Source organism: Lepidochelys kempii, chromosome 6 (genome assembly GCF_965140265.1).
Source record: "Lepidochelys kempii isolate rLepKem1 chromosome 6, rLepKem1.hap2, whole genome shotgun sequence".
NCBI classification, from domain to species: Eukaryota; Metazoa; Chordata; order Testudines; family Cheloniidae; genus Lepidochelys; species Lepidochelys kempii.
The window spans coordinates 90,662,578-90,673,309 of NC_133261.1; positions in this window are offsets into that span (position 1 = coordinate 90,662,578).

A 10,732-nucleotide genomic window follows, 5' to 3' on the forward strand; every position below is an offset into this window, starting at 1 on the left:
CTGTGTCTCACACAGCCGAGAGACTGGAATTGGTGCCATCGCTGCACTGCTCTCTCCTCACCTTTCAGGGGACGCACCCTGAAGCACCCTGGGGACTGTGTGCCAGATGAGTGGGTCTCGGAGATGCTAATTTTAACTCCCCCGCCCCCCCCCCCCCAGCCTCAGCACATCTTAAGGAAAGTACAAAACCTTCCTGCTACTCCTGAACCTCACTGAGGTTCACTCCTCCACTGCCATCATACAGCGTGGTCACACAAGGGAGCCCTTGAAGGTCCATTAATTTTGCACTCAAGATTTAATAGCTGACTTCTTTAAAGAAAAATGTCAGTCTGCAGAAAGATTTGATTTCTTAAGTGCCTGGCCCCAGTTTGGGAGGAGGTCAAGACCGTAAGAGCAGCCAAGTTGGAGGTCAGAGCCAAGGGGTAGCGCAGTGTGTAGGTTGGTGCCACGTGGTGGTGGTGGGGGGGCAAGGCAAGACTGGCCCTGGGAGGGAAGTGACCAAGGCAGAGGCTGGGAGTTTAACCCACACTGTGTATTTTGAAGGAGGGCATGAGATTGCAGGGTACGCAGGGTCAGGGCAGAGGTTCCAGGCACTGCAATCAAGAATGACAGATCTGCACTGAGCCTGGCTGTGGGCCAGGTGTCTCTGGGTGGGGGTATAGGACAGACAAAGAAATATTTGGGCTACTGACAGCTGAGAATGGCTGGAGTACAGTGCACACTAGCTAGCCCTCCCTCCAGCCCTGCCTACACCAACACTGAAGGCTGTGCGGGGCCAGCATACAGCTGTTGTGCCAGCTCTAAGCACAGAGTAGAACAGCCATGTTTTGGGGCAGGCCCTGTGGGCCAATTCCACCTACAACCCAGTGCTTTTGTGACATCAGAGCATCATAAACCAGCACAGAGGAGCAGCACCAGTATCCCCTACAGGAGAAAGCCAGTCAAAGCAAGTGGGCACAAGAACATGCCCTCTTCTACTCGGTTCGATAGGCAGAAGGTCTTTATGGCATGGACCCAACTCTCACAGGTAGATCCTTGGTGTCTGTGCCATTTGAAAGCCCAGATGGTAGCCTAGCAGGTGGGCTCTACAGTCAGTCCCTCCTTTGAAGACGATGATGCTAGCCCCGCAGAATGGTGTTGAGCTTCAGGCTTTGCTCAGGAAACCACTGCTTGACATTCTAGAGCGACCCACTTCAACAGTCCTGAGAGCATCCCGTTTTGGGGAAGGCGCTACCAGAGCAGCTCTAAGGGCCTCTGAATAGAACAGCAATTGTTAGTAACTTTCACCTTGGGGTCAGGCATGGGGCTCACACTGCTGTACCTGACAGATGACTTTGGCACTGGATAGAAGAGCTCTTCAGAGGGAGAACAGTAGATTTATCAACTGCTGTGGCTACTGGTGGTGGTGATATAGTGCAGGTCTGGTTGCATGCACTTGCAAACAGGCCCAGGTTTGCAGTATTGAGGGAGGATGTCAGACAATGGTGATGAATAATTGCTCACCGGACCCCCAGAGCGCCTCCTGGATGGAACTGCACAGGGGTAAGGGTTATCCACTGACAGATGTAAGGCAGCCTGGTCTGGCCTGTGCTCGAGAGGCAGCCATCACCTGGGACAAGGCTTCCAAAAGGCTCTGCCTCTACCTATACATCAGGCATATGCGTTAGCTCACCACGCTCTGGGCTTAAGCCCAATTGCAGCAGGACCCTCTTCCTGGAATCATGCACAAACCTCTTCTCTTTACAGCCCTCTAAGGCAGCCCCTCCCATAAGAAGGCATCTCATAAGCCCCTAGAAAATCTGCTCACACAGCAGTTCCCTCCCCTGCTCTTCATCAGTAGCTATGTTACAATCTCCCTCCCTCACTTTATTTCTCTTGTTGAAGAATGGGTGAGATGCCCTGTTTGAGTCCCTGTTAAAACACCCACCTCCCATGGTCTTTATTCCCCCTAACCTAAGTATCTCCCCCCCCACCCCAATGGATTTTTACAAATCCATCATACACCCTGGGCCCCTCTGACAACATTAACTCCTTCTGCTTTTCCTGATCTTTTCTCTGCAGCTTTCCCTGATTTGGAGAGTTCCCACGTGAGTGACAGCTCACCTTCTCTGTTGCCGGTACTGGTTCTGGATCCTTGAGCCAACCCTAGCCCAGCCACATTGGCTGCTCCTGGTTCCTCCCATTTCTCTTTTCCAGAGGACCTACAGTTAGGATTCCACAGCCACCTTCTCCCACACTGGTGATTGTAAGGACCTCCTTTTGGACGTCACTCACCAGATTCTTCCTGGAATCTAATGCAGTTGTACTGCTGTATGCAATGACCAGTCCCTTCCACATGCCAAACTCAAGTAGCACATGGTCTCTGGATCTGCTGGTCACTGGTTCCCTATTCTCACCCGATCCCTCCATTTTGGCAAGGAGCAGATCCAGAAAGACTTTTCCTTTTCCTGGAGTCTCTGTGTTCTGGATCATAGGACTGGTCTCGCCACAAGAACAACTTTGTTGATCTGTATCTGTCATCCATCCAGATGCCTGGACTGTTAAAAGCCTCCCATGGGAGTATTGTTCCCTGCAGTATGGAGCTGCTTGAAAGTTGATCAGGAAGCTCTCTCACTCATGGGAATGGAGAGGTGTGAAGCGGACGCCCAAGGTCGCTCGTCCTTTACTGTATGTTCCTTGGATCTTTGCCTCCAATCCCCCTACATTATAACATTATGACTCATTGGCTTTAACATACAGGGCCTTCTCTCTACCTCTTCTACTTTTCCTCTCTCCCTGTAGAGGTTTTTTCTTATCAATATTAATAGCCCATTTATGGGATTTATAGCACCAGATTTCAGTTACTCCCACGAGGTACTAAAGGATGGTGACAGCGACAAGTACCACTTTCAATTCATCTTACTTATTTCCAAGAGGGATCGCAAAGTGCTTTGCAGACTTTGTGCATAATTGACAAAGGGCTTGTCTTCCTGGGCTGTGGAACACACCAGCTGTCTGGCATCCCTGCAGCAACACTGCAGGACATCTGAGGACAGGAAGTGAAGAGGAATTGTGTATTCAGTAGAAACTGTAGGGGGAGTTGAGGGAGCAGAATGGAATTAGCCCAGGTTGGAATTTGGCCTGGATCTGAGGATTAACACTTGGTGAACCTACAACTCTGGAGCCAAGGTTGGAGTCTGAAGGTTGGGCGAGGGCTCCAGCAGTAGCAACAGGCCCATAGCCTCTGCTTTTCCCAGCCAGCCTTATCAGCTTGCTATGCAAGGCTATGAGGACTATGCATCTTTCCAGCAATGGGAGGATGCGCATAGAGGACGCTGTCTGGGGTTTGCTGCATACCACCATAAAGCATGAATCCTCCAGATACAGGATCTCAAGTCTCCAGGACTCCTCTTTCTTCGGTGTCTGCTTCCTAGGCCTCGTTTCCTTTTCCACTCTCTGGAGTTCGTTTTGGTTTCCATTTCCCATCCTAAATTCCAGTCTCCAGTGTCAGTTTTTGTTCCCAGTTCACATCCTACTGTATGGCCTCTGGGGCTGGTTGACCAGAGATGAGGATGGGAATTGGAATAGTTTTCAATCCCCAGCCCAATGTCAGACTCTCCATGTTGGTTTCAATGTGGCAAGCCTGCATTTTCCTCCTGCCAGCTCAGGCCCAGTTTGTCTTCTTCCTTGGTCTGCTGTAACGAGATGGTGTTTTATTGCCCAGCCAGCCTGGAGGGACATGGACAGAGGAGTACTCCTGGCATTAATGATCAGTTGTGGGCACTTTTTATTTACTGAGGTAGTTTGTGGCTGAGTGGAGTCTAACTGGGGGGGAAAACATAACTTGCAATGTATCCCTGCCACACTGAACTTTCATTGAGCTGACAGGAGAGAGATGAATTTCAAACATGCCCAGCTGCTCCTCACTTTGCTGTCAACCCTGGGACAATAAATCTCTCCCTTCACATGTGTGGGGTAAGATTTAGTTCAAGAGTCACCTGAAATCCCTCACAGCCTGGTACTTAAAAACACAAACCCCAGCAAAGCAGGAAATGAAAACAGTAAAAGGAGATTAAAATGCAGAAGCTGGGGGACTGTAAAACCCATACAGAGGAGCCCTCCTGCCGGTGTCTGATTTAGGGGCTGTTCTCAAACACTGACGCACCTAATTCACATTCATCCATGTTTGTCATGCTACTCAAAAACCAGCCAGACTCAGTGCAGGGACTGAGAGATAAGAGCGGTCTATGCAGCACATGGCACTGGGCTCGCCCCACTCCAGGAGGAGAGGCTCGCAGAACACAAGATTTGTCAGAGCACTAGCCTATCCAGTGCTGGATCCTGCCTCTAGCAGGGGTCAATGACTGGGCCAACGTTTTCCGTGTGACCGCTGCCATTAGGCATCTACATGCCTATTTAGACATGTAAATAAGTGAAGTGATTATCAGAAGTGTTGAGTACCCACAGCTCGCATCAAGGTCCCCAAACATGGAGCACACTGCACTGTTCAGGTCTCCTCTTGATAGTCGAATTGATGTTTTCAGACAGATCAGCAGAGGAGCTCAAAGAAGATCAGCAAACAGAGGCTGGTGGGGGGACTCAATTGATGAGGGTGATTGGAAGACCTAAGAGATGGCTATGGGACGGCAGGAGAACCTTTTTGAGATATGTGCTACAGTTGCTCCTGTCTTCGTGCTGGCAAGAGCAGGGTTGCCTTTGCCCCAACCCCACCTCTCATCAGAGCAGTTGATGAGCAGCTGATTGGGAAACTGGGTGATGCAGGGAACTTCCCACTTGTCAAAGCCTGGCCATGATACGGTCTTTGTCTCCAGCATCTGCTGGTGAAAAATGCAAAGCCTATGTTCTCCTTAGTGAACATTAGAAGTCACTCTAGAGACAGCCCTAAAGTATCATTCTGCTTAATTCGGGTCACTCTCAAATCCAAATACAGGAGCTGGGATACTACCACAGACTGTGGGAGAGGTCCTGTTCCTTCCGCTAGTCCGGACACTCAAAAGCCTCTCATCTGGACTTACTTTGTTGTTATTTGCAAGCTGTAATTAGAACTTTCCCCATTAATCAAGGCAGTGGGGTTGTGGTCTCACGCTCTGGGTCTGTTTCAGTCTTTTCAAAGCCATTCGCTTGTTTCTGAACCACATCTGTGGCAGTAGCCCTTTGAGTCAGCAGCAGGGCCTTCAACTTTTTGGAACCCTACCTCATGTTGTGCAATTGGGGCCACAAAATAGAGCTCATGCTCTTTCCACTACACCTGCATTTTGTACCTTTATCACAAGGTAGAACCGGTCAGCAAATTTGATGGAATAGTTTTCTGCCAAAAAAAGGTAGTTTTGACTAAACATTTAGTGGGAATATGTCTATTTTGACAAATGGTTTAACTTTTTCCGTTCAAGACCTTGTTTCAACTGTATCATTTTGATTAGTTTTGACTATATTAAAATTGACTTAATGGTCAGTATAATAAAATTAACATGAAATGTTTTAATGGTTCCAAATAACCAAGGTTTTGGAAGGTGTTTTGTGGGACACTGCAGCTTCTCATACCGATTTGGAACTAATTTGGTTTCAAAAATATTGGAATTTCTTGCCAAATAGAAATTCAGGTTCCCAACCACCTCTAATCACCCTGTGTCTGAAGAGGAGAGCATTTTTAGAAAAAAAAAGAGAGAAATATGAATTAACTAAAGCCGCTTTAATTCCCCAGCCAGGGAGGGAAGCTGACAGAGAACTGTGGGAGAACTTCCAGAATTTCTTGGAAGCAAGTGATATTGCTGAGAAATCTGAGAGTGAAACACAATGGTGCCTGGGGCAAGCCTAAACGCTTTGAGGACTTGCAATCCAGTCCAGTGGGAGCATGGAGGAGACTGCAGACTGCCAGACAAAAATAATTCAAACATATCCACAATATTATGCATCCGATGAAGTGAGCTGTAGCGCATGAAAGCTTATGCTCAAATAAATTGGTTAGTCCCCAAGGTGCCACTAGTACTCCCGTTCTTTTTGCGGATCCAGACTAACACAGCTGCTACTCTGAAACCATCCACAATACTGTGACCCACAGAAGGAGGTCACTTGGCATAGACACTTTTTTGTTTTTAAGCAAAAAAACCCAATAGCCAGATGAAATAATGGAGCCTTTTGGTACAAACTTACCTAATAAAGCTCAGCTAAGCCATGAAAACCTGACTGGTTAACCGATGAACTAATCGGAGTGGTATAACTGATGAACAGGTCAAAGCAAGGATATTGTGAGAGGCGGACTTGACTTTGCAAAGAACATTAGTTATTTGTGGGGCTAGTGAGAGCTGTGCTTCTCAATGAAAACGTTAATAAGCAGTGAAAGGACTAAAGTGAATCCAGTGAAGCATACACACGAAAGCAGAAAGACACAGTACAAGGGTAAACAAATGTCAGGGACCAATTTCTTTGCAATAAGTGTGGAAGTCATTGCAATACACTGTGTCCAGCACAAAGGCTGCAACAACATGTAGTGCAACCATGTAATGAACTGGGATTCATCAAATCCATAATAATCCCAGTGGGTGCCAACCACAATATAGCGACACCTAACATTTCATTTAGCAGAGAGGGACGGTAAAAGCAAAATTTGACCAGATGGTAAAATTAAATGTTATTGAGCAAATACAGATACCAGCAGACCGAGTTAACACTGTAATAAAACCAAATGAGTTAAGTGGACTACTGTTAATTTAAAAAAACAAAACAAACCACCACTTGAGGTGCTGAATACAACACACCCCCTAGCAGCGTACTAAGCCTCATAAGTCAGTTTGTTCACCAGAAGACTCCAAAGGAGTTAACCGTTAAGGGCCTGCAACCCACGAATAGCTCATTTTGGCTATTTGCATTATAGCAGAGCAGCAGCTCTAAGTTTGAATCACTTGTTGTTTAAAAGATGAGAATTTTAAGGGCTCTTAAGAGGCAACTGGCCAATGGGGGACTTGGATGGTCTTGATATTTGCTGTGCCTCATAAGGATATGGGGGATAGGGTTAGTAGCCCAAATTTAGGATCCTTTGAGCAAGAGGTTCCTGAAATATAATCCCGCTAAAAAATCAGCTGTTTACAAAATCCAATGTTTTGGAGGTTTTTTGTCCACTCCTGGGGGGCTCAACCTATTGCTCCAAATCCCCCCTAAACTGATCTCAGCTGCTTGTGATTTAGCTCAGCTAGTGTATCCACTGACTCCCCCTTTCAGGGCATGTCAAAGGTTCAGTCAGTGATCAACATGCCCCCTCATGGCTGGGTGTGGCATAGCAGCTCAGCTGTTTCTCTTGTATTGTCACCTGCAGTTTAGGCTGCTTGGTGGTCTTTTCTTTCTTGACCTTTAAGCCAAGTCACTTGGAGCCACCTCACCCCTTTAATGGCTTATCCCAAGTCTTCAGTCTGGGTACAAAACTGGTTTACACTGCCTGCCCTTCCTGCAGGGGAGCTGGGGAAATCTAGGCCCAACTTCTCCTCTAGGTTCCTACCTAGGCCCCTTGCAATAAGCAGGTAGGGTCTGTTCTTTACAATACCTTGCTGGATCCCTGGGCTGCTGCTTCCTACCTTTGTCAGTTTGCAGGCACCTGTTACAGAGCTGCAATCTCCAGTCATCACTCCCTGAACCATCACCTCTCCATACAGCTTTCTCACACTTTGTTGCTAAGGCACTTTCTCCAGTTGGTTAGCTCCTAGCCCCTCTAGCGGCCCCACTCTGCAGCCTTTTATCCCAGCTGTGATTAATTGGCCAATTAGTCACAGCTTGAGAGGGAACTGACTCATCTATTAAGCCCTTCCTGGCTGCCACAAGGTGAGGTCTATACATCCCATCACAGGAAGCAATACTGAAAAATGTATTAAGGACAAATTTCACATTCTAGATCTGCAGGAGCTAAACTGACACATTTAAAAGAGTGAAATGTGCACATGCAGCAAGACTAGGGTTTGCAGGCAGCTTGTTACAGTAACTGGATAGCTCAGGCTCATGCTGGGGTCCTTAAACCTGAGCAGCACCCATGCACTGAGGCCATGTCTATGCCACAAAATTAAGTTGATCTAACTTACATCGGCATACAGCCGCTGCAGTAATTACATCACTTGGGCGTATCTACAGTTTGTATCCTCACCAGGAGAAACTTGTATCGATTGCATTTTTGGTGTGAGGCATTGTGGTATGGCTCCTGAAAGCCAGTAATAGTCGACATAAGCAATGCAGTGTCCACACTGACACTCTTCGACCTATCTACATCAACCTTGACTCTACACCACTCAAGGAAGTGGAGCAGTTACGTTGGCGGGAGTGAAATTTAAGCGTAGACACGTCCAGAGTTAGGTGGACATAAGCTGCCTTGCGTCAACCTAACTCTGTAGTGTAGACCAGACTTGAGAGTCTAAGCCCTACCCTCGGCAGTTTTCAGAGAATGTGCCTTGGGCACGTTCCCTGCATTCTTCAGGGGCTCCTTTTGAAAGTTGTGTCCTAAGCCCAAATGTCTAGTTTAAGAATGATATTTTAAAGTGCTCTAAAATCCACATTCAGACTCTGATTTTACTTTAGATGTATTGTCAAAGAAATTAGCATTTAACAGAGGGAAGATGAAAGACTCTAGTAAGCAGTTAAGGTCATGTAATTCCTGAATTTCTTGAATAATGAAACTGAGTGTGATCAAAGGCAAGCAAGTCCTTGAGTTATTTGATCAAGGGTTTCCTAATACTAAGTTCCCCCCTAACAAGAGCTTCTTGTAACATTTGCAGATTCTTATAACTTTTTTAGTGCAGACCTAAGGAATATGAAGGGTCAGAGCAGTGAGGGGGGTTGGAACAGTGCATGGGTGGGTGAGTTGAGCCAATACAAGGGAGGGGACTCTATCCCTTTGCCAATCTTCACCCCTTTAGGTCTGTGCTCTGGCACAGATTGTTAGGGGCCAGCACAGCCCTGGACAACATCTTGTATTAGTGTTAAGGGTTACTCAACCATTGCTTTTGAAAAACCAGTTTGATGACTAAAGTTTTGATGAAGAACTGGGTTTCCAAAAGGGTAGTTTTTCTATGATCCCTCAACAAATAAGGGTCATCCTCAAAAGGACCTTTGGTTTCTGGGAGCTCAGTTCCCCTGAGAGCAGAACCAAAAAGGGGAAAGTTGATCATTTTCACCTCCAGTAACATATTTGGTAGGGGAAGGGAAGTGGAGCCATCTATGCCCTCCCCCACAACCCCCACCCCCCATTTCCCATAATTCCTCCCTATGTTGCTCCATCAGGCCCAGGGCGAGGACTCAGGGGCTCCCCTTCCCTCCACTACCCTCTGGTCAGGGGTGGAGTCCAGAACTCCCCTCCTTCTCCATGCTGCCTCCAGCAGAGGGAAAGGTCTCATGCTCATGCTTCCCCACAATGCTGCTGCTGCTGCTGCTTCTAGGAGGAAAGGGGAGGTCAGAGCAGTACAGAAGAGTGGGAAGGAAAGGAGGGGGTCAGAGTTGTGCAATGAGGAAGTAGGGAGGCTTTAGCTGTGCCCCACAAACCTATCAATATCCATATGCTCCATTTCTGTCCCACCTTCAAAACATGCCCCTCACCTTGCTGTGACCAGCCAAGCTGAGGAGCTGGGAATGAGCACGTTCAGTGCATGGCACAGGCATACAATGCCAATGCCACAGTGAGGAGCTAGGAATAGGCATGATCAATTCACGGCACTGTGCACAGCGCTGAGATCACAGTTGAGAACTGAGAACAGGCATGCTCGGAGCAGGCACCAGGCACACAGTGTAGAGACTGTGGTGAGCAGCTGAGAACAGGCATACTCTTGGCATGGCTCAGGCCCACTAGTGCTGAAACCATGAGTGGGGGATAAAAACACCCACTGAGGGCTTGTCTACACTGCCAATTGAAGGACAAAACTTTTTTTTAAGCACCTATCCCACTCCCGGAAAGACAAAAGTTTTGCCACAGCAAGTGGCAGTGTAAATGGCTCACTGTTGGCTTGTAGGGGGTGGAAGTATTTTGTCCGCAAAAGTGTCATGTTGCTAAAAGCTGTGTAATGTAGACAAAGCCTGTGATAAATGGAGCAGTTTGCCCCTCTCAGAGCTGTTGTTTCAGGCTGTGTTAATCTTCATGGAGTGCTCTAGTTCAGCTGAGAACATCTCATTGAGATGAATGGGCTACTTCACACCTCTCTGAGCCTGCTAGGCTACAGATGGATGTGTAAAATGTCTTCTGCACACACCAGGCCCAGATTGTGGGGCAGGACTTTGCATCTCCATTCTCCTACCCCTTCTTGCAACCAGCTGGTGCATGCACACACTCACAGCCTCACCACCTTCCCACAGCCCCTCCAAGTTTACCAGGGGCATGAAGAGACAAGAAGGGGGGATGAAACTGGGGCAGTGGTTGGAGCAGCGGAGGGGATGGGGGTGGTCAGAGCAATGGGCATGATGGAGGACACGTTAGAGAAACTAGAGCAGTGTTAGAGCAGTAGGGGAGTCTGAGCAGTGAGGGGGAACATGGGAGGTCAGAGCAGTCTAAGGCAGAGTGGGGTGAACAGGAGGTTCTCAGTGCTGTGCAGTGTAGGATTCTGGGAGGTGGCATGGATCTTTGTATTTGGTACTGTTCAGAGGTTTGAGGAGTGTATTACTAGTAGTTGTAGGATAACCATCGCACCTAGGAATTCTAATCATGGCCCAGGACCCCACTGAGCTAGGCACCATACAAACTCAGAACAAAAAGACAGCTCCTGCCCCAGGG